This window comes from Rousettus aegyptiacus, unplaced genomic scaffold (genome assembly GCF_014176215.1).
Source record: "Rousettus aegyptiacus isolate mRouAeg1 unplaced genomic scaffold, mRouAeg1.p scaffold_m13_p_2, whole genome shotgun sequence".
In the NCBI taxonomy this organism is placed as follows: Eukaryota; Metazoa; Chordata; class Mammalia; order Chiroptera; family Pteropodidae; genus Rousettus; species Rousettus aegyptiacus.
This window is the reverse complement of record NW_023416295.1, coordinates 124370667-124392491: the sequence shown is the minus strand read 5'-3', so window position 1 is coordinate 124392491 and position 21825 is coordinate 124370667. Positions and strand designations below refer to the sequence as shown.

The window sequence follows — 21825 nt, the reverse complement described above, 5'->3', positions numbered from 1 at the left end:
ATATGCTGCACTATTTAGTATATTTTTAGTATGTCTTTTGGACTGGTAAGTAATGAAAACTAAATCTTTAGTGGACCATGTTACGTGTCATACACATAATCTAAAGGTTGTAATATTTCCCCCCAAACTAGTATCTTGTTCCTTACATTTCAGACCTTATTTTTCAACCACTACCTCATCCTTCTAGTGCTGTGCCATAGTTCCTATTCACATCAAAGTGCCACCTCTGGCCCTGGCCCTTGGTTCACAAAGCGTTGTAAGGCAGTGCAGTGGGCACTAGGAGTGCTCTGAGAAGCCGTTCTTTCACTGGGACAGTGAGTAATACATAGACAATGCCAGCAAAGCACATACAAATATTCTACAAAATCCAAACTAAAGTCTCTTCTATACAACTTTCCTAAGCCTGATCCCAGAAATACCTGTGGCCACTCTAATGCCACCTGATAAAAGTGACAATGAAAGTCAGAGTGGAAAGAGACAGTAATCTTAACGATGTGGTTAAAATCTCGTTAAGACTAACAAAACATATGACCAAGTGGACACATGACTGGCATCCTGAAATACTGATGCCCTGAAGCTTAAGTTTTATTTGGTTTGTGGAAATCATCATTAGGTTGAGCATAGTTTGAAACTTTGTACAAGCAGAGAAATAAATCATACCATTGTTAGAGGTACTTTTTGAAAGGTCATGCTTAGAAAATTACTTTAAAAACTGTTAGTGGTAATTATTTCAAAAAGTAGAAGAACATATTCTTGAATGGAAAACTTCAAGGCAGAATTATCTTTTAAAATAACTTTCCCTTGATTTTGGAAGTAATGCGTGCAAACAATACAAAATTTCACCTCGAGTCACATCCTCTAAAGAGAACCACTGCCAAAATTTAACTATGATCCCTTGCAGTATTTTTCAAGTATATTTTTAAATAGTTGATATCTATGAACAATACTGTATTTGTCTTTTCTCACTCAACACTCATTATTATTTTTCTATGACAATTAAAATTTATTTTTAAGCACAAAGAATTTACCATTAAAATATTACAAAATGCAATATAATCTTATTCATTTAAAAGTTAAATTAAGTAAAAAACTCAAAATTGAAAATAAACTGAAATTAAAGTGTATCAAATGTGCAATGTAGCCATATGCTAAAGAAAATAGAGCTACAAAAACAATATTAAACTTGATTTAGTAGCCTAATTGTTAATACAATATTAATTTATTACTATAAAGCTATTTTATATATTAAAAATTTAACATTTTACGAACCAAGATATTCAGTGTATGAGAAAAAAGATAACATAATATCAAAGAAGTTAATTAAAAATCTCATAATGATAAGTTTTAATTGTGAATATCCACATGGACTAACTTTTTCTTTGAAAAAGTATATATTTTCTAGCTGCGTCCACTGAAAAGGCCTAGAAACAATAAAAACCTGAACATGAGCACACCTAGCACCCAGATTCTGATGTCTGAATTTCAATCCCTGATAAAAAGTACCAGGGCTCAATGAGGTAATGGCTAATTCTATGTCTAAAAACAAAAAAAAAAACATATAACATGCACCAAAAGAAAAATAAAAACTAATGGGATTGTGTTAACTGGTCATAGGAGCAAACATGAAGTGGCTTCCATTGACCAAAGATGGGATAATCTGACTGAAAATAAATGAAAGTACTTGACTGAAACATATAGAATATACAAAATCTGCTGTTTATCATGATGCAGAGAAAGAGAGAAAGAGAGGGGACACCTTTGGAAGTAACTACAGTACCAACATTTTACTTGGAGAATTGGAAATTAAAAGGAAAGCACTGAGCATTTGTCTTGCTGTATGAACTGTATTTCAAGGAAACTACCCCTAGTTAATAAGTGAAAGCTCTTCTTTATCAAAGAATTCCAGCAAATGCATTTTTTAAAGCCTAAACATTATTTTTAAATTACTATTTCTGAAAACCCCTAATGAAGTAACTAATTCAAGTAACCACATTTATGGGTATCAATATTAGATCAAAGATCGATGTGGAGCATCCCAATAGAGGGGTTAGACTGTCATCGTCTGAAATCACTGATGAATCTCAGCATCACTACAAGTGAAAACACCAGGTATTTTTAGGCCTCTGATATGATGCAAATGGAAGGATACACATGGCACCATCAAAAACAAACGAAAAAAATCTTGCCCAAAATGTCCAACTTAAATCTAATCAGGAATCCAGAAGTAACTTCCATTTAGAGAAGACATAAGGGATGAAGAAATAAATTAAATGAGCTCTTAAGGAATAAAATAGATTAATCCACAGTATGGAACACTCTAAAAGAAACCATTTTGTTTCTGCAACAAGTAAATCATACAAAGGGGGAAAAAGGTGAGTGCAGAGTGATCTGTATTAAAGTGGATTTTAGGAACACATTAATAAAATGTAATGTATAAATCTTGTTTGGCTCTTATTCTGAAGAAACCAACTGTAAAAACACATTTTTAATATAACAGGAAATTTATTTACGGGCATTAGATGATCTTGAGGAATTATTTTTACTTTTTTACAAATGATAATTGCATTGCAGTAATATTTTTAAAATGCCAAATTTTAGTTTTATAATTGAGGATATAGAGTTGAAAGAACCTAACATCTAAAATTTGTTTTTAAATATTTTAGAAAAAAAAAGAAACAAAAGGGATTAGATGAAGCAAATCGATAATTATTGAATATGGTTGATGGGTATATGAAGGTCCATTGACTATCTTCATAAATTTAAAAAATGTATTTTACGTCATTGGCTTAAAATACCATGAGATTGAATGTTTTAAAATAAATTATTAGTTTCATATTCAAATAAGATATTTTTACTGTATGTAATGTTAAAGCAAAAATGAAATAAAAATCACTTAAAATCTGTTCACTGAGAAATAACCATTGTTGATATTTGTGTTTAATATTTACATAAACAGGATAATTCTGTACTAAATTTTCTAACTTGCTAGTTCCTGCCAATCGATATCATCATACATGTACAATATAGAATTATTCCCCCAAAAGAACTAATTTTAAAAAGTTGGTTTAAAATTCTGAATTATATACACATACTTAATATTTAATAGTCTAAACACTATTAGTGATGCCTTTTTTTCAATTTAAGTTTAGTACTTTAGTTTTCTAAACTCACATTTCCTTATCTCTTTCTCTTTGTCAACTATTGTAACTTTTGTAGTAATAGCTTACAAACACAAATTATTTCAATTCGACAAATATTTATCGAATGCTCACTGTGTCGGGTACAGGTATATACCTCCTAGGTATATGTGCCAGAAGGCATGCACTGATAAATCAGATGTGGCTGCAGTCTACAAGGAATGAGAGTCTATTTAAACATATGGATATATGAATTTAAATGTGCAATAAAAAATGATGCATGTTCTAATGGAATTGCATCGAAGGTAATATGGACCATAGAAGAAGCAATTGACTTTTTCAGGGAAAAGAAAAAGAAAGAATACTTCAGTTAGCAGGGTCATTTATGCTGAAATAAATAATATTTTGAAAGATGTTCAAGGTATGGGATGGGAATCATAACGAAATGGTACCCAAAGTGAAGACAGTAGACACAACAAAGAAAAGGTGCCATAAACTCAAATTGTGTGGGAGCAGCGCAGTGCAAGGAGTCCATGATGACTGTAGTGTAGTGAGTGGGGTGAGGCTGATCAGGCACGGAAAAAGGAGGTTATGGGTCATTTGATAGAGGCACAATGAAAACGTAGGCATGCCAGATGGAGAATATAACATAAAAGTTGGATAAAAATTTTTATTGTTAGTAATACACAAAAGCTAACTTAAGATTGCTTTCTCAGACTATTCATGTATATTTATTTTTTCCATCTTTAAAATTTACACATTAAAGTATTTTATTTCCACTCCTCAGGAGAAAGGCAAGAATAGGTTAAAAAACATAATCAAGTAAGCAGTTAGACAACCCAATAAATGCATGCATGAGATGGTTTATGTTCTGTAATTGGGAGTTCTGGAGGCTTCCATGGCTAGTGTCTGTTTGGCAGCAACTAAGAAACTAACAGAACCATTAAAGACAAAGAAAGCTTGCAGGCACTCACTGTAAGTCTCATGACAGATTTTGGATGTCAGGTTTGTTATAAAACTGAATATTTTTCTTCTAATAGGCTAAAATCCCTCATCTGAATCAAGGATTAAATTGCACGTAAAGAAAAAATTCACTTGACAAGTCCAAAATTACAAAATATTTGTTCATTTTCTGTTTTGTTGTTTCTACGCCTGTTTTCTTGTTTGAAAACAGAGATGATTTGTTTATCTATCTATCTATCTGTCTGTCTATCTGTCTATCTATCTATCTATCTATCTATCTATCTATCTATCTATCTATCTATCTATCTATCTATCTATCTATCTATCTATCATCTATCTATCTATCTATCTATCTATCTATCTATCTATCTATCTATCTATCTATCTATCATCTATCTATCTATCTACATCATCTATCTATCTATCTATCTATATCATCTATCTATCTATCTAGCAATCATTTATCATTATCTCTCATCTAACTATTCTCCGTGTCTCTGTCTCTCTTTTTCTCTCATCTGTCATCTATCATCTCTCTATCTGGTAAAGCATCCTGAGATCTCACAGAGGCACACTGGGAATCTGATCACCTTCAACTTGCTATTTAAATTTCTCAAAGTTCAATTTTTAGTCCTATAATAAAACAGCTCAGTGAATACTGGCATTTTCTCTACCTCTATTTTTTTGGAATTAGGGATGAAATGTTTTGTTTTGAATTTTGTTTATTTAGTATTTAATTTTTACATTTTCAACTTTAAAGAGCTAGCTTCTATCTCTCCTTCTTTTTGAAAGAAAAGACAAAAATATTTTTGTTCCAAGTTGTTGGAATGTTAAACTGTCGGTTCAAGCCATCTTTTTTCTTTCAACTTATGAAAAACATCACTTCAAAAAAATTGCACAGGCCATCCATTTAAATGATGTATAAATGTCTCATTTCCGGAGATGAAACAATATTCCTGCAAAACTAAAGTATATATTATGGAAAAAAATGCAATGCAAAGCTTGGCATCAAGTATATAGAAGTGTAGCTTGTATCTTGGGACTACTCCATGTGTTTAGATTGGGGTGATTATGTTGTCTTGTAAACAATCCATATGGATTCTTTTTGCTCCAGAAATTGCAAAATAAATTGTTGTCAGACACTGGAAATCTTTTCATATGCCCTCTTAATATGAAAAATCATCAGAGATCACATATTTCTGCAACACTGGACAAGGTAAACTATGTGACGAAAAATAAATGGAAAAATACATTGCAAAACAATTTTCATAGAGCAAAGAAGTCGCCAACTACATCTGGTTATAAATATGTGTGAAGTTTTTCCCTTATAGAAGCTTCATAAGAGTTTCCAAAGTTCAAGAAGCTAAAGTATAGAAAATGATTTTTTAAAACTTTTAAACGTAGTTGAATTTGCAGGCAAGATAGTGACGATTGTGACTAAACCAAAGACAATCAAAATTTTAAAACTGTTTCTTTGGGAAACCTGGCAATCAAACAATAGAGAAATGTCTCAAACCTCCGGCATTCTATTTTAGGAGGCATCTTTGCAACAATTAGAAATAAACAGAAGAATAACTGACAGCTTTGTACAGTCACTGTGAAACTTTATGTGCCTCATAAAAACGTATTTGAATGTCTGGAAAATCATAATGTTTTCAAGAAAAACAAAGATATTGATGCTAAGTGCCCTTTCTCTGTTTCACAGGTGTGGGCACCCACACATCCACTTAAAGATGCTTTCTTTTTGTTTCATGCTGCTCTTCTCCACAAGCCAGAGTCAGCTTTGCTCAACACGAGGGGCTGCATTCCTGAACAAACCTCTAAGGATTGATGCATGAAAAAGAAAAAATACACCTGTTACTAGGATACCAAAGTCCTTTATCTTTTGACATTCAATAGTAAATTGGAAGCAAGTCCAAGATGCACTCATAATGCAAGAAAATGGCTTGAAAGGCAGGCTGCTTCCATAGACATTTCTTTATACACCAGCTTAAAGAACATTGCCCACATTAATGCATCAGTAGAATTTTCCATAAGGTAAAAGAGTCACTAAAATGTAGATTAGAAACAGTAGAGAAATTTAATTTGAAAGAGCCACATAAAGTTTGTGTCATACTGCAAAGCAGAATACACCCATGCCTGCTTTTACTCTCTTGGTGCAAGGCTGGAGCTGAGTTAAATGAGAAAAATGTTTGAATATGTTCAAAAGCCTGGAAATAATTTGTACTTTACATGTGCTCTGTTATTGTGCCTTTCAGGGAGGGACTATATGAATACTATATGAATGTAGTTATTAAATTACACTCCAGACCTGTCTTCTCTGTCCTAAAGAATATAATTTCCTTTAACATATTACCACAGTTCCCATGATTCAACTCTTTATTTTCATTACTTATTAAGACTTCTCAGCTTTTTTTCGATGTTACCTCGACTTGCCACATTGGAAAAATTTGGTCAAATGGCTTTGTAATGTAGTTTATTGGTATTAAAACCTGCCAAAATTGTATGTATAGAGCGATCAAGGTGATTTTCATATGACATTGGCATATATATAATATTTATATTTTCTACTTGTTGTAGCTTTTATGTGAGGCACCTAGGAAATTTCTATATCACTAATTATAACATCAGTATAATTTTAGATTCAAAAGATTTAGTTTAAGTGGTTATTTTGTTACTGCAGTAAGGTATTATTATAAAAATGTAAAAGAAATCCAAATATACATTTTCTGTACTATTTCTAGGATAGTAATCACATTGAAAATGCATAAATGCATAACTAAGTGAGTGTTCTCTCTCTCTCTCTCTCTCTCTCTCTCTCTCTCTCTCTCTCTCTCTCTCTCTCTCTCTCTCTCAATAAGAAAATATGTTGTGGGTGATTTTATCCAAAAAAGTACATTCAGTTATCTTTGCACAGCAGTTTTCTTTCGAATTCTAGCCTTATGCTCTGAGCAGTATAGTACCAAGAGACTAACATTTAAAAATACTCTTGAGACCAAGTCATTTATGTCAGCAGAGTGTTTTGTGAAATTAACACATTGTACTTGTCATAAGGCTATTGTAATGGAAATCTATTCTTCTCCAGAGACCACAGATCATGTTCCCTGCTTTGAAGACATGTTTCAAGTAAAAACGCCAAGAGATGGTTTTAGGTTGTTATGGTAGTGACATTACTGGTAAAGATCAGCTAAAATACATGAAACAGAACTGCAGCCAAACATACATTATTTCAAAAAGCGACAGCTATAACCATTAAAAAGATACTGTGATAAAGATATAAAAAACATTCTTTACTTTCCTAAGCTCTTTACAACTTTTTGAATAATGAGCTATGGGACTCTGGATCCTATAGGCAAGTCTTTTAGTGGTTAGTGCCTCTTCTTGTGACTATGATGTGCTGTCATGGAAAAAGCCCTTTCCTAGGAGTTTGGAGACCTGCTTTTGCCATGGAAATCCATAAATACCACCTAATCAGTATAGGCGTCAAGTTCTTCATCTGTAAAATTAAGAGATTGGATCAACATTCCATCATACCATCAGAAATCAGTTTTGTTCTGTAATATGCTGCTTTCCACTCCTTAATTTTAGAACTTATTTCAATTAGTTAAGAAAATAATTAATCACAAAGATACACATCTCAGATCCTCTGAGGCAAAATAGGGGGCTGCTTGAGCAATTGATGGTTTCACCATGTCATAGGCTTTGGAACAGACTTTATAAAATCTCATCCAACCTGACTCAAGAATTCAATGCCTTGGATTGCTATAAGTGAACAAGCATTCCTGCTTCATTTTCGCAAATTTGGTTTGTAAAAACTACAAAATAAATGCATTTCCAGCTACTTTTAGGGAGAGACATAACATCTTGGGGCATCTCATCAGCAACCTCCCGTGAATTGGCCATTAGTATATGTATATTTAGAAAAAATGGACATACTGAACATAATATATAAGACATGGACAACATTACCAAGCAAAAGCAATTACTGCAATCTGCATTCTTATGAATTACTATCACTGACTGATGTTCAAATTAGTTGGAAAAAATAGAACTAAACCATGCCCCACCTCCACACTATCCACTTACAACATTGCTTGTGATTGCCACTATCAGACCTCACAATCAAAGAATAGTGATAATTGTTGTTATTTATAAGCCATATAGACTGAAAGAAGTTACTCCTTGTTAGTAACTAATAATAATGTTGGAAGCACTCAAAAATTATTTATGAACAGCAGAAATTGAAAATGGGTTACACAAAAAGACACAAGCAAATACTTTTGTGGGACTACAACTTGTGTCTTACAATTACTTTCGTGTAGGGCTTTGGTGCCTTTACTTCTGTCTGTGCTTGACCTTTTCCTCAGGTTAACAAACCAGTGGGGTAATTACCAGCTTATTTTAGTCTTTTCACCTAGGCCACTTAATATATTTTGAAGATAAATTAGTGTTTTTTTCTGATTATTAATATATTTTTATGAAACATTTCAATAATATAGGAATGAATAAAGTATCTGTCATGTCTTCTATAATTGAGAAGAGGGTTATGGATAGATTAATACCTGGGGATGTTCGTCACGTGTACATTAATTATAAGATACTGTGTCCAATGAAAAAGTGAAGTTTGACTTTAAAAAATCTGAACCTACATGGAAGAGTGTAATAGTGTGTCCATTTTTCCAAATATGATTATTCAAATGGCAAACAATCATTTCTGAAATATGAAGACAACCATTAAAAGCGTGAGCCATGGGCACATTACATATCTAGAGAGAAAGTTCTCCATTTTATTTTCTAACAGAACACATACTTTCATGGTCAACAAAGTAGAGTACAACACAGTCTGTGTAATACTCTAAAATCAGACTTAATAAAAAATAAAATTAATAGAACATGAATAGAGCATATATGTGAATAAAATAAAGACATACCAAAAGACTGATTTTTAAACATTTTTACATTAGAGAAGTATGAATAATTTATGACCACAATGTCCTTTCCTTATTTTTTAAAAAACACTCATAAGTAGTGAATGAGAAGGTCCTTCTTTAATACAGAAAAGAAGTCTATCTTAATCCAAAATTAAATATCATAATTAACCATGGGACACAGAGTCATTATTATTACAATCTGTTAAAGAATAAAACAGAGATTAAGCTGCTGAATTTGAAGTAAGACTGTAAAGTGAACACTAAATTCATGGTAACCTCAGCTTCTTTTAACTGTATTCAATAAAGATCAACATTAAATAATTATTTATTAGGCTCCATTGATGTACCAATGAATTAGTTATCAGGAATAAATAAACATAGTCGCTGTGTTTTGGGAATTCTTGGTCTAGAGAGGACATAGACAATTATCCAAGCATTTTACATCCACTGTGATAAAAATGAAGTAATTGCTGGGGAGCATTTAAAAAAGTTGGCCTCTGTATTAAGTCCTAACAAACAAGAAGAGCTCAGGAGAGTAAATTGAAGTCAGTGCAGATTAGAGATAAAAGGAAGGAGATGTGAAAAACTTTGGCATACAAGATAGCATCATGAACTTAAAAAAACTGCAAATATCCGGGATAATTTTCAAGAGAGTTTTTAAAACAGTCCCCAATAAGTCAAGTCCTACTAATTTTAGATTTGATATGTTTGAAAGTAACCAAAACGTTATACAATTGCATCGCTTATGGCTATGAATTGGTATTAATTATTTGCAGGAAAACATTCTTTATCATCAGCATGACCTAATTCTCAGACACAGCAGAAACTTCATAGGTACCAATTCTTTCATTGTCCATTGCTTTTTGTAATTCATTTAGTCAAACATCAATGCTGAATCTTTGTGTTTATATTTAGTATTTGCCTCCAGAACTCCAGGGTATTTCCAGCTTTCTCAAAACCACTGGTCTAGCCACATGTGATTGTCTTGGGAAATCTTATACAACTTATTATTTATAGTGCTCGATTAGGTCATGTCTGGAAGCCAAGCACGGTTCACATCAAATCTGGAAGTCGTCTTCAAGCAGTCGTTAATTCCCCCCACCACCCATTTTTACATCTTTCAAACCTTTAATAATGCTCTGGAGTTTTCTGTGTGCTCTACTAGGATGAAACATTGTGACCACAAATAAGTAATCACATTTTATTTCAGCAAGAGCTTCATCTTTTTTGTTTACAGATAGAAGTCCATTTTGAGTAAGAGTAGAGTTTCTGTTTTAGCATCTACCAGAAAGCTTTCAGCCTTTGACTACTGACTTTAGAAAGTAACTCCTATAACTCAGAGCATATTAAGCAGTCAATATGTATTGAATAAATAAATGAATACTGATTGGTCTACATTCACATTACTGAGTAGATAGTCTCTAAGGGCTATTTTAACTAACTTTTTATGATTCAGTAGAAAAAAAAATGTAAGGAAAGGTTTATAGATTCTTGAAAATTTGAAGAAAGAGGAAGAGGAGAGAAAAATCTGTAGGTGGGAGACATAAGTCAAAGTATGGAGTTATTTGTGATGGCCTGAAGTGCCCTGTGTCACGCAGATTCAGTCCACCCCATTCAAATCATTACTATCTGCTCCTAGGCAGGGATTTGAGTCTTAAAGGTAGGTTGATGTTGAGTTCTGTCTAATCCATTTGGAGTACACATCCCACTAGAGAAATTTTGAAGACTCCAGAACTAATTTATTGAGCAATGTTATTTGCTACTGTGGAAGAAGCTTGGGAAGTTTATTAAAAATAAAAGGCTTCTTTTAACAAAATACAGTAGCTTGACAGTTAAACAAAAATTGATACACACCTTGGGAACTTTCACTTCCTTGGTATGTTCTTCCTAACACAAACACAGAATGTTATTTTTCCAAGACACATCATAAGACTTAGATCATGCCTACACTTAAACACATTGCTATTGTTCCACTGAGGATTTACTTAGAGTCTAAGTGGGTGATATGATAGGGTGATGGAATGGTTGCAATTCCAAACTGGTGCAACCAGAGGGAATATATGATTGTATTATACTGGTGAGATAAAGATACCCATGACTTCCAAATTGGTGTGGGTTCTTTTGTCCAAAACAATTTTGGAAATGGCTTATTCTTCTGAAAATACTGAATTTTAAACCCTGCTCCACATATTGTGGCAAGACAGAGGCACAAGAAGTAAGAAAATCTAACTAATAAATTAACCCTTGGATTAGAGAGAGAGAGAAAGAGACAAAAACTCCATTTGTTTGTTCATTCATTTATTCACTCATTCACTCATTCATACATCAAATATTTGAGTGCCTACTAAGTGCCAACTACTATTCTAGGCTCTTATAATAGTGGGTGAAACATGAAATATTCCTGCCCACTTGTATTTTACATTCTTATAGAAGATAGTGATAATAAATAAATATAAATAAATAAAACAGAGAATGTCAGAACATGACAAATGCTGTAGAGAAAAATTAATCAGAAAAAGAAAGATAAGGATTGGTGAGTTGGGGAGAAAGGGCAGATGTTATAATTTGTAAACAGGCAGGTCTGTGAAGGCCTCCCTGAAAAGATGAATTTGAGCAAAATGTAAAGCAGGTGAGAGTGAGCATTAAGATATCTGGGGAAGAAGTGTCAGCAGAGGAAGAAGATTTTATTTAGCATATTGAAAAAAAAGCCAATGCTTCTTAGAAATATAGGTGATGAGGACTCTCAAGTCTAATCTTTGAACGGTTTCAGAAATTTCGAATAGTTGATATCAAACATCCTTCAACAAGGAAGCAACTGGTTGACAAAGACTAGCGGGAACTTAGAAGAGCATGGAGCTTATGGATTATGCAGGCAGATTCTAATAAAAGATGATGTGGAATTAATTCCTTAATTGCATCTGGCTCAGAAATTCAACAATATACGGTTAATGCCAAAACTACCTGGTTTAGAATTTGTAGTTTATTGTGACTAACATTTATTAAATGCTCATTATGTGTCCTCCAATGTGCAAAGTGTTTTCTAGCATTGTCCTCACAATAACTTTAAATAATTGGTAGGACTATTATCTTCATTTTATAAAGAATAAAATTAAGGCATAGAGAGATTAAATAATTTGCCTACAAAGCTAATAAGTTGTGGAGCCTGCACTTGAACCCAAATATTTTAACTAAGTTATAGGTAGCAGAAAATGTATTCATGTTTAACTACATGGAAAAATAACAATCTTACTCATTTTGTTGTTTTCAATTATTTTTTAAAGAAACACATCAAGAATAAAATTAAAGGTATCTTCATATATCACTACAGACATATAAACAAGGAGGAAACCCAAACTATTAAGAAAAACCTCTGCCCCAGAGGAAGTGGCCCTTTAACATGGCACATTCCTGCATGATGTGCATGTGAAGGCGGACCTTTAATACTGGCTGAAGAAGCTGAATGCGGAAAGGAAAACAAGGAAGAACCTCATCCTTATTGCTGCAGGAGACCACATTCAAGGTAATTGCATAGAAAACACAAAGAGCACAGTGGTCTCTGAGGAGAGGGGCGGTAGGTTTTTGTCTAGTAATTTATCGTGCATTTGCAGAAAGTAAATTGCAAACACCTGCTATTTATTAGTGTCACACCCTTTTAGCAAGCTTCATCTGATTTTTCTTTCCATCCTATTCCCTTTTGTGTACCATAATTTCCTGAAAACCATTTCAATAAAATCTGGAAACAATGCAGAGGTGTTGGAAACAAAAACACAATTTCCTCATATCAGGTTTTAAAACCTGATAAAGACTCTTTCTTTAAAAGAGAGATGTTAATAATAAAAGATATTTTTTTCAAGAACTATGTTCAAGTATTAACAAATGATTATCGGAATGTTTCCTAGAAAAATATTCATAGATGGGTCCATTTGTCATTGACAAAACAAATAAAAATTGGCATTATTACTTGTCTATTTGGATTTCTTCCATAGCTGTTATATTGAACTTCTTAAGTAACCCACTATATATATATATATATATATATATATATATATATATATATTTCCTAAATTAACTAGAAAATTGCCTCTCATTTTTACCTTATTCTGTAAGGTAAAGACTTGGTACTTTAGTTATTTCAAAATGTACACATTTTTTGAAAGCTATTAGTTGTGAGATTTTGTTAGTTGTTCACTATTTCTTTTAAATAGTGAATCTTAATATTTAGGTCATCAAACTGGGAAGTTCCTTGTAGACATAACATCTGTATCTATGTGTATACATGAATATTAACTAGCAATTATTTCAGTGAAAATCATAGTTTTGAAATGGCTTTAATATGAGCATCTCTTACCACTTCCAGAGAGCCAAGCCTTCTGAGTAATAGGAATATCAACAGAGAAAAGGATCCACCATTTTCAGGGTAAAGCTTACCTCTCTTTAGTGACAGGATGAAATCTCTAAGTTAAAGGACCTTCACTCCCTTAGTCAAATTTACCCTAACGACTTAATTAAGTGTATCAATTTCTGATTCTTTAAACTAATACCAAATTCGTGAAAAATAGCACAAAATTATGCAGTGCTTATAAGTTGTCACCTTATAGACAGATCTCTCTCAGTCTGATGGAAAACAGAGAAACCATACCTACGTACTATATCTGTGGACTTTATTATGTGTACCATAGTTATGTAATCTAGACTCAAGTCTCACCAGACTAAAGGATCTGTCCCTCTGATTACCTCTTTCATCTGAACTGGCTAAGTGTTGATGATCCTGATGCATGCTTCAATATTGCTATGTAGGCTAATATTTGCACTTCTCTCTGCTTTCATGCCCGAGACAGAGACTCTTTGTGAATGTTTTTCTTTGTACAGGAATATCAAATAATAGCATAATATTCACTTAATTTCTCAGTACATCAACTTGTACAGTGATTTTCCATTATTAATATTCAGCAATTCAAATTTCCTAAGTTCATTATTGCAATTGCATTGTTAATGCTCTTGCTCTGTACGACGAAAAAAGACATTTGACTGATTGACAAGGGGACTTTTTTCTCTCTCATGATTGAGCTTTCATTTTTTATTAGAAGGGTTAATATCTTGGCTCTTTCAAATTGCTTGATAGTCACTATGCTAGTTTAGGCTTATTTGGGCAGGGAGCTTGAATAAGACATGCTTCATTACAAATTGCAGCTCTAACATCTATCTCTTCAAGAAAATGTCAACTAATATTTCCAACATTTAAACCCAACCTTATCTTTTTGCTTTCTTTTTGTTTAACTTTTCTATCTAAGTCAATATTTGTACAAGTTGGTAGAAATTTCATTCAATTCATTTTTCTTGGTCAAATACATCAGCAGTTCTTCATCTTGTTTTTCAATTTTTCCCATCCTCAAAAATCTTAGAGCTAATGCTACTTGCCAGCCCTAAGTCTAATTATTGCTCCCCCAATGAGGCTCAGAAGTCACTCACACAAATAAAAGCCCACTCAGCCATTCTTTATGTCTCATTTATGTATCCATATGGAAACTCTGTGTTTTGCATTGAACTGCCAGAGAGCAGGTACTATGGCTACATTTACAAATACAGTAGTCAAACAGCAAATTGAATTTTGAAGATTTGATGAACTAACCAGTTGTTTAGTTCATAGCCTGTCAAATAATCATAGCAAATATTTATTCGAAATTGTCTACACAGCAGTTTTTTTCATAGTATATATAGTCAGAATTTAAATTAAATTGACTCTAAAATCCTATGACAGTGCATTAGTAATATAGGTTAAATGATACAACAACAAACCCCACTGTCGGTAACTTAGCAGAATGAAAAGGAAAGAACCCAGACCTCTGTCATCCTTAGATTTCCCTCTCTCTGGGTCCCTGGACTCCTCTCTATTTAGCTGGAAGGTAGAGAAGGAGCTCAAGAATTTTGTATGGGAACATTTTAAAATCCAGACCTGGAAATGCATTACATCACTTCTGCACACATTCTAGAATTTGGCCCTGTGCATCTCCTAATTGACAGGCAGTCGAGAAATGTGGTTTAGCTGTGGGCCCAGGAAGAGAGGAAACTAGTTTGGTAAATGCTTAGAACTGTCTGCCACAAATGGTTCCATACAAACTTGGGTCTTTCTGCATATTTTCTGTTCACACTATGGGAATGGTAGTAGAAATAACAATAGGGGAAATGACCAGTGTCAAATAAATCTATGAAAATCTCAGGTTGGAATATGAAGAAAATGATGCCCATATTTCAGATTCACTCCCAATATATTTAGAAAGGTATATTAAACAAGTTTGTTTCCTTGTTTCTTATTATCAGCCTTTAATAAGGTTTCAATTTTTCTCATTTCTCTCATTTATAACACAAATATCTGCAATAATACTTTTTATGTGTACAGCACTTTGATCTTCATTGTTTTCCAACATCTCTCTGAAATTTGGGGGTAAGTATTATTTTATTTAGATAAAGGAACAATTAATTATTTAGATTGGTGTCATAGAATCCATTATAGAATAAATACTAGTCTGGAGTCTGGAACTTCAGTTTTCTAATATTTAGTTTTAGCCTTTTTTCTTAAATATGTCTCTTTTCAGCAATTATACTACAAGAATAGGAGAAGTAAAAGGAAGTGAACATCAAGTTCATTAGTCCATTTTGTCCCTATTTTCTAGAGCTAGTATGTACAGAAGAGGCATTTTTACTGGCTAAATTAAGATGGGCAACTTATTTGTAATGTTTTCTACTCTGAACAGCTTTATTATGGTGACTATAGGACTACAGGACTTTGCTGCTTTCTTCAAATCTTTCTTAATTACAACAAAGGTAATTTTCAGAATTGTAAAGGAAAAAAAAATTTAGTATTTTGTTCAATTCAGTCTTAGGACTCAAAGAATCTAAGTAGTTTGGACAAGCACTCACATTTAAGATTCCACCTTACTCCTTTGAGGATTGCCCACTTAAGGTTTGGTGGAGAACACACAAGGAGTATTCAAATCTAATACTGCATAGATTGTTTTTGAACGGTTCACAGTAAGTCTATCCACTGGATCTCTCATTGAAATGTAAAATTTTCTCTAGGTATAAAAGAATTTATTTTAAAAAATGTGTGGGCCAAATACCACCTTGCAATAAAAATCAGAAAGCAAATAGATTCTTAGTTGGGTGAAAATAAAGATGCTTGCCACCAAAATGGGGAAATGGGATTAAAAAGAGTATGAGGAGAAAATATCTTCAGGCCCACCCACTGTGAGAAGAGTTTCAGCTGGATCCAATAGCATAGTCTAAAACCAACATGACGGGAAGCAGGAAAAGGAATGAAAACTTGGACTGCATTCCTGCCCACACACATTCAACTGCAATGGAAAGAATCACCAAACTAATTGGCATCTGATAGTTTGCATATTACAGGAATCAGCAAATGCTTTCTTGCTTATATTTGGTCTAAACACTGTTTTCTAAGCCCATAATATAAAATTATGAAAATATTAGTCAAAAGAATTTGGGCTATTCGTGAAGAAATGCAGAAAGTATGGAAATAAATAAAAGCAATAAACTGTGACTAACATCAATGGAAATGTCACATTTCTTTTGTCATTTTTATTAAAATTATGTACATAAGAAAACAAAAAAGCTATAATGCGAAAGATCTTTTTTGATCATTAAGACCTGTCATATCTTTTCTTTACTACTTTAAGAAATAAAAAAAAGGCATCAAAATTTATTGACTTATCTGTAGTAATAAATCTCATATGTTTAAACACTGGTAACTGATGACGATAATGATTAATAATGTAATGGAATCTGTTGTATTAAATTGTAAATATAGTCTTATGTGCTTTCTATTTCTCTCTAAAAATAGTATTGGGGATTTCACATAGCAAAAGCTTGATATATGGTTGCTATAATCAGTAATAATAATCATAATCATAATAATAATGACTGTGCCTCAGATCATCATTTTCTTTTTGACCTAATGGTTTTCAAGCCCATTCATCATTTGAAGACCTATGTGTACCAAGATGTTATATCTAAACATTATTAAATTCATTTGAATTGTATTAACATGTCAAAAGTTTTGTTTTAAAAACAGTTTAAAATTTCAACAAATATTTATCTTAGGAACAAAGAAGCAAATATAAATATAAGTTTGCTATAAAAATATTTGATATGTTAATGTAGTGTTTTACATTGAACTCTCAAAATATAACTCTAAAACTGTAACTTATTTTAGATTAAAAAAATAAAACCTCTGGGAGAAAAAAGGAATGTCATCCCAAGGACTGCTTTCTTGCTAATATTGCTGAATGGCAATGAGAATGGCAGAGTAAACACCTCTAAAAATCCCCTCTTCCATAAAAGCAATAAGAAAAGTGGCCAAAAATTGGCCCAAATTAACTTTTGAAGAACTCTGGAAATTAACCAAAGACTTGCAACAATTTGGGGATCATTTATTTAAGAAAAATGGTTAAATCTCAGTAAGAACAGCAAACTTTGTGGTATTTACCTTGTCCTAGTTTCACCCGCCTTTCCCGTTCTGTCAGTCTTTAAAACAGCACTGCAATCATAGTGAAAGCCAGCAGCCTAGCAGACAGTGGAGAGGAAAGAAAGGGTTGGAGTTCCTCCAGGGTCTCCTTCCCAGATAACTGTCATTGTTTGGCTTTTCTGACAGTTCTCTGGAAAATCCCTCTCACAAAGCTTGTCTTTATTTGACCTGAGTCAGAGCTTTCTCAGTGTGAACAACCATTTCCTGGGGCATTTGTCAAAAACAATCAGTGACAGTTGTTTAATGTTACAACTGCTTGAAATGGTGATAACAGTTAGGACAAACAATAATTGGAACAAAACTTACATAGACTACCTGGGTAAGGAAATGTCCAGAGAAAGTTTTGAAGAGTTCTGATATATTCCTAAGGATCTAGAAAGCAAAGTGTATGAGTTGGGCTATGTACATGCCCAGGAAAAATCTGAGAATGCCCTAACATGTCATCTCTGGCTGACTTTGAGGCTCTGTGCAATCAGGAGCTAAAGACTAAAACAGAGATGTAAACTGCTTGCCTGAACATTTAAGACACACCCCAAAACACACACCGAGCCCTTCCTTAAAGGCTGGGAGACTCATTGGTTTTGGGCATTTTAAGAAAAAAAATCTCTGTTTAGTTATTAACTGGCCACTAAGATCACTGAGCAAACATATCAGTGGTTACACACAGCAAAGACCTAACAGAATTAGTTCTGAAATGAATTAAAGAAACAAACAGCAATAAAAACAATAGCAACAACAACACTGGGGAGGAAAAGGAATTTGATTTCCAGAGTTGCCATATTATATCATTAAAATGTTCAGTTTTCAAAAATAATTACAAGACATGCAAATTAACAAGAAAGTATAGCCTGTATACAGGGAGGAGAAAAAAGTCAATAGAAATTGTATGTGGAGAAACCCAAATGTTGGACTTATTAAACAAAGACGTTTTGTCTAGACTAAAATTAGCTATTTTAAATATAGTCAAAGAACTATATAAAAGAATAACATTGCATTAAATAGAAAATATCAATATGGAGACAGAAATGATTAAAAAAAGAACGAAAGAGAAATTCTGAATTTTAAAGTGTAAAAACTGAAATGAAATATTCGGTAGAGTTGCTGAGCATAATTTCAGCAGGCAGAAGAATTAGTGAACTTGAAGATAAGTCAGTCGAGATTTTCTAATCTAAGGAACAGAAAGAAAAAAAATAAAGAAAATAAATGAAGTCTGAGTCCTGTCAGATACCATCAAATTTATCAACATATGTATAATGAGAATTCTAGGGGAAAAAAAGCAAAAAGAATATTTGAAAAATTCATGGACAAACTTTCCAAGTTTGGTGCTAAACACTAGTCTACACATCCAAAAAGCTCAATGAGATCCAAGTAGAATAAACTCAGAGTCAGTATTACACTGATACCAAAGCCAGACAAAGGCATCACAAAAAGAGTACATTATAGACCAATATCCTTTATGGATATAAATGCAAAAATCCATAAGGTTCTAAAAAACTGTTCTACCAATACATGAATAGGATTACACAAAATGACCACATAGACACATCATAATCAAACTGTCAAAAGTCAAAGAAAGAACCATGAAAGCAGTGAGAGAAGTGATTATCACATACAAAAGATCCTTAATAAAGTTAATAGATAATTCTCATCAGAATCCATGGAGGCCTGAAGGCAGTGGGATAACATTTTTAAAATGCATTAAAAAAGAAAGAAAGAAAGAAAATAACCTGCTAAAGAAATTTATATCCAGCATACTAGCCTTCAAAAAAGAAAAAGAAATTAAGACATTTCTATGTAATTGAACTAAGAGAATTTATCATTAGAAGATCTGCTCTATAAGAAATATTAAAGGTATTCTTTAGCTTAAAATGAAATGACTCTAGATGGCAATTCAAATCCACATGAAGATGTAAAAACCAGTAAAGAGATTTACACGGGTCAATATAAAAGACAATATAAATATATTTTTTGTTTGTAAGACTTTTCCCTATTTGATTTAAAAAACAACTATATAAAGTAATAATTTTAAATCTGTACTGATGGGCATACAGTATATAAATAATTTAATTTTACAACAATAATAGCACTGAAGAAAGATAAAGAAATGGGGCCATAAAGGAGCAGTTTTTATAAAGTACTGAAATAAAATTGATATAAATCTGAACGCAACTGTTATAACTTAAGATGTTAATAGTTTGCTCTCTGGGAAATTACCAAAAAAATAATTTAAAAAAATGTTTAGTAAAAGAGACTTGAAGGGAGTTAAAATAATACACTAAAAGGCATTTATTTTACACAAAAGAAAACAGTAATAAAGGAATAGAGAAAAAAAACATTAGACATATAGAATATAAATAGCAAAATAAAAGACATAAATCTTTCCCTATCAAAAATTACATTGAGTATAACTAGATTAAACATTCCACTCAAAATGCAGAGATTGTCAGTATGAAAAAATATGATTCAACTATATGCTGATTATAACATACACATTGTAGATTCAAAAATGGAAATAAGTTGAGAGTAAAAGGATGGAAAGAGATATAACATGCAAAGAATAGCTAAAAGAAAGCTGAAGTGGTTATAGTAACATCAAATGAAATAGGCTGATAAAAATTTTTACTAGAGACTAGAAGAATATGCTATGATAAAAGAGTCTATCCATCAAGAAGATATGACATATATGCATACATATATATATAAATAATAATAATCATAATCCCAAAATACAGAACCAAACTGACAACTGAGAGGAGAAATATATAATTCAACAATAATAAGTGGAGACATCAATACCCCACTTCCAATAATAGATAGAATAACTAGACAGAAAATCATCAAGGGAATAGAAAACTTGAACAGCATTATAAATCAACTGAAACTAACAGACATTTACAAACACTCCGCAGAAGAATAACAGAATTGACATTCTTTTCAAGTATACAAGGAACATTCTCCAGGACAGACCATGTGTTAGTTTATAAAACAAATCTCAATAAATGTAAAAGGATTGAAGTCATACGAAGCAGGCTCTCAGCATTACTAGTCCAGTGCCTTCATTCAAAGACCACTTACTTCATCTAGAGCTTTCATCAGAGGCCTTCCTCAGTCACCTCTGCAGAGACCACTTTTATCAGGAAAAGGATGGTGGGCAGGAGAAGGGAAGATCCTAAAGACAGTTTTCTTCACTCTGACTCAGTGCTCAGTGCTTTCCACTTGTCTTTTTTTATGGGTACATAAAACTTCAGGAGCCCTTTGTTTAGGGCTTCCTCAACAGTGGAATGACTCCCATATCTGTGCTGATTAACCTGATCTTTGACCAGTGCCTTTCCATGGGAAAAACGGAACTGCAGAATCAGCACATTCTCTAGCTTGGTCTCTTGCTCATACTATTTCAGTAAGTAATTAAAGGTTTGATCATTACTCTCATTTTGGCTTGTCTTAATTGACTATTCCAATACCAGGTAACTTACTTAACTCTATATAGCTTAGATGAGTTCCTATCAGAAAGGATACCAAAATTTAGCTATTATAAAAACTAAAACACAGCCACCCCCTCTCTCCCCTTCCCCCCCCCCAAATAGAAAATAACAAGTGTTATGAAGGATGTGGAGAAATTGGAATCTTTATACATTGTTGATGGTAACGTAAAATGACACAGTTTGGTGGTCCTTCAAAATGGTAAACATAAAATTATCAGCGATTCTATCCCAAGTATACAAAATAACTGAAAACATATGTCCACACAAAACTTGTACATGAATGTTCATAGCAACATTATTTATAATAGCCAAAAAGTGGGAACAGTCCAAAGTCTATCAAATGATGAGTAGATTTAAGAAATAGATATCCATGAAATGAAATATATTTGGCCATAAAAAGGAACAAAGCTCTGAAATCTGCTACATGGGTGTACTTTGTGCTAAGTAAAAGAAGCTGGACACAAAGGTCACATGCTGTGTGATTCCATTTATATGAAATGTCCAGAATTAGAAAACAAGGACAAATAGTAGTTACTAGAGGTTGGAGGGAGGGAGGCATGGGGAGTGATGGCTAATAAGTATGGGGTTTCTTTTGTGGGTGATAAAAATGCTCTGGACTTACAGAATGATGATAGCCCCACAACTGTGTAAGCATACTAAGGTCCACTGAGTTGTACACTTTCAAAGGGTGAATTTTATTGTGTGTGTTAAATTTTACATCAATAAAAAAAAGGTATAATTCTGGTTTGTTTCAAACTTTGTGTTACCAT

At 32.8% G+C, this 21825-nt stretch overlaps 1 long non-coding RNA gene across 3 annotated transcripts in view; it reads right to left on the bottom strand.

Annotated features, from left to right (window-relative positions):
* The window catches only part of LOC107520993, an 81317-nt gene extending 60479 nt beyond the window's left edge, over positions 1-20838 (bottom strand). For all 3 annotated transcript variants that reach the window (XR_001599479.2, XR_001599478.2, XR_004955759.1), the window contains exon 1: positions 20649-20838. This is a non-coding gene — a long non-coding RNA (uncharacterized LOC107520993). The remainder of the gene's footprint in view (positions 1-20648) is intronic.
* Between the last annotated feature and the right edge of the window lie 987 nt (positions 20839-21825).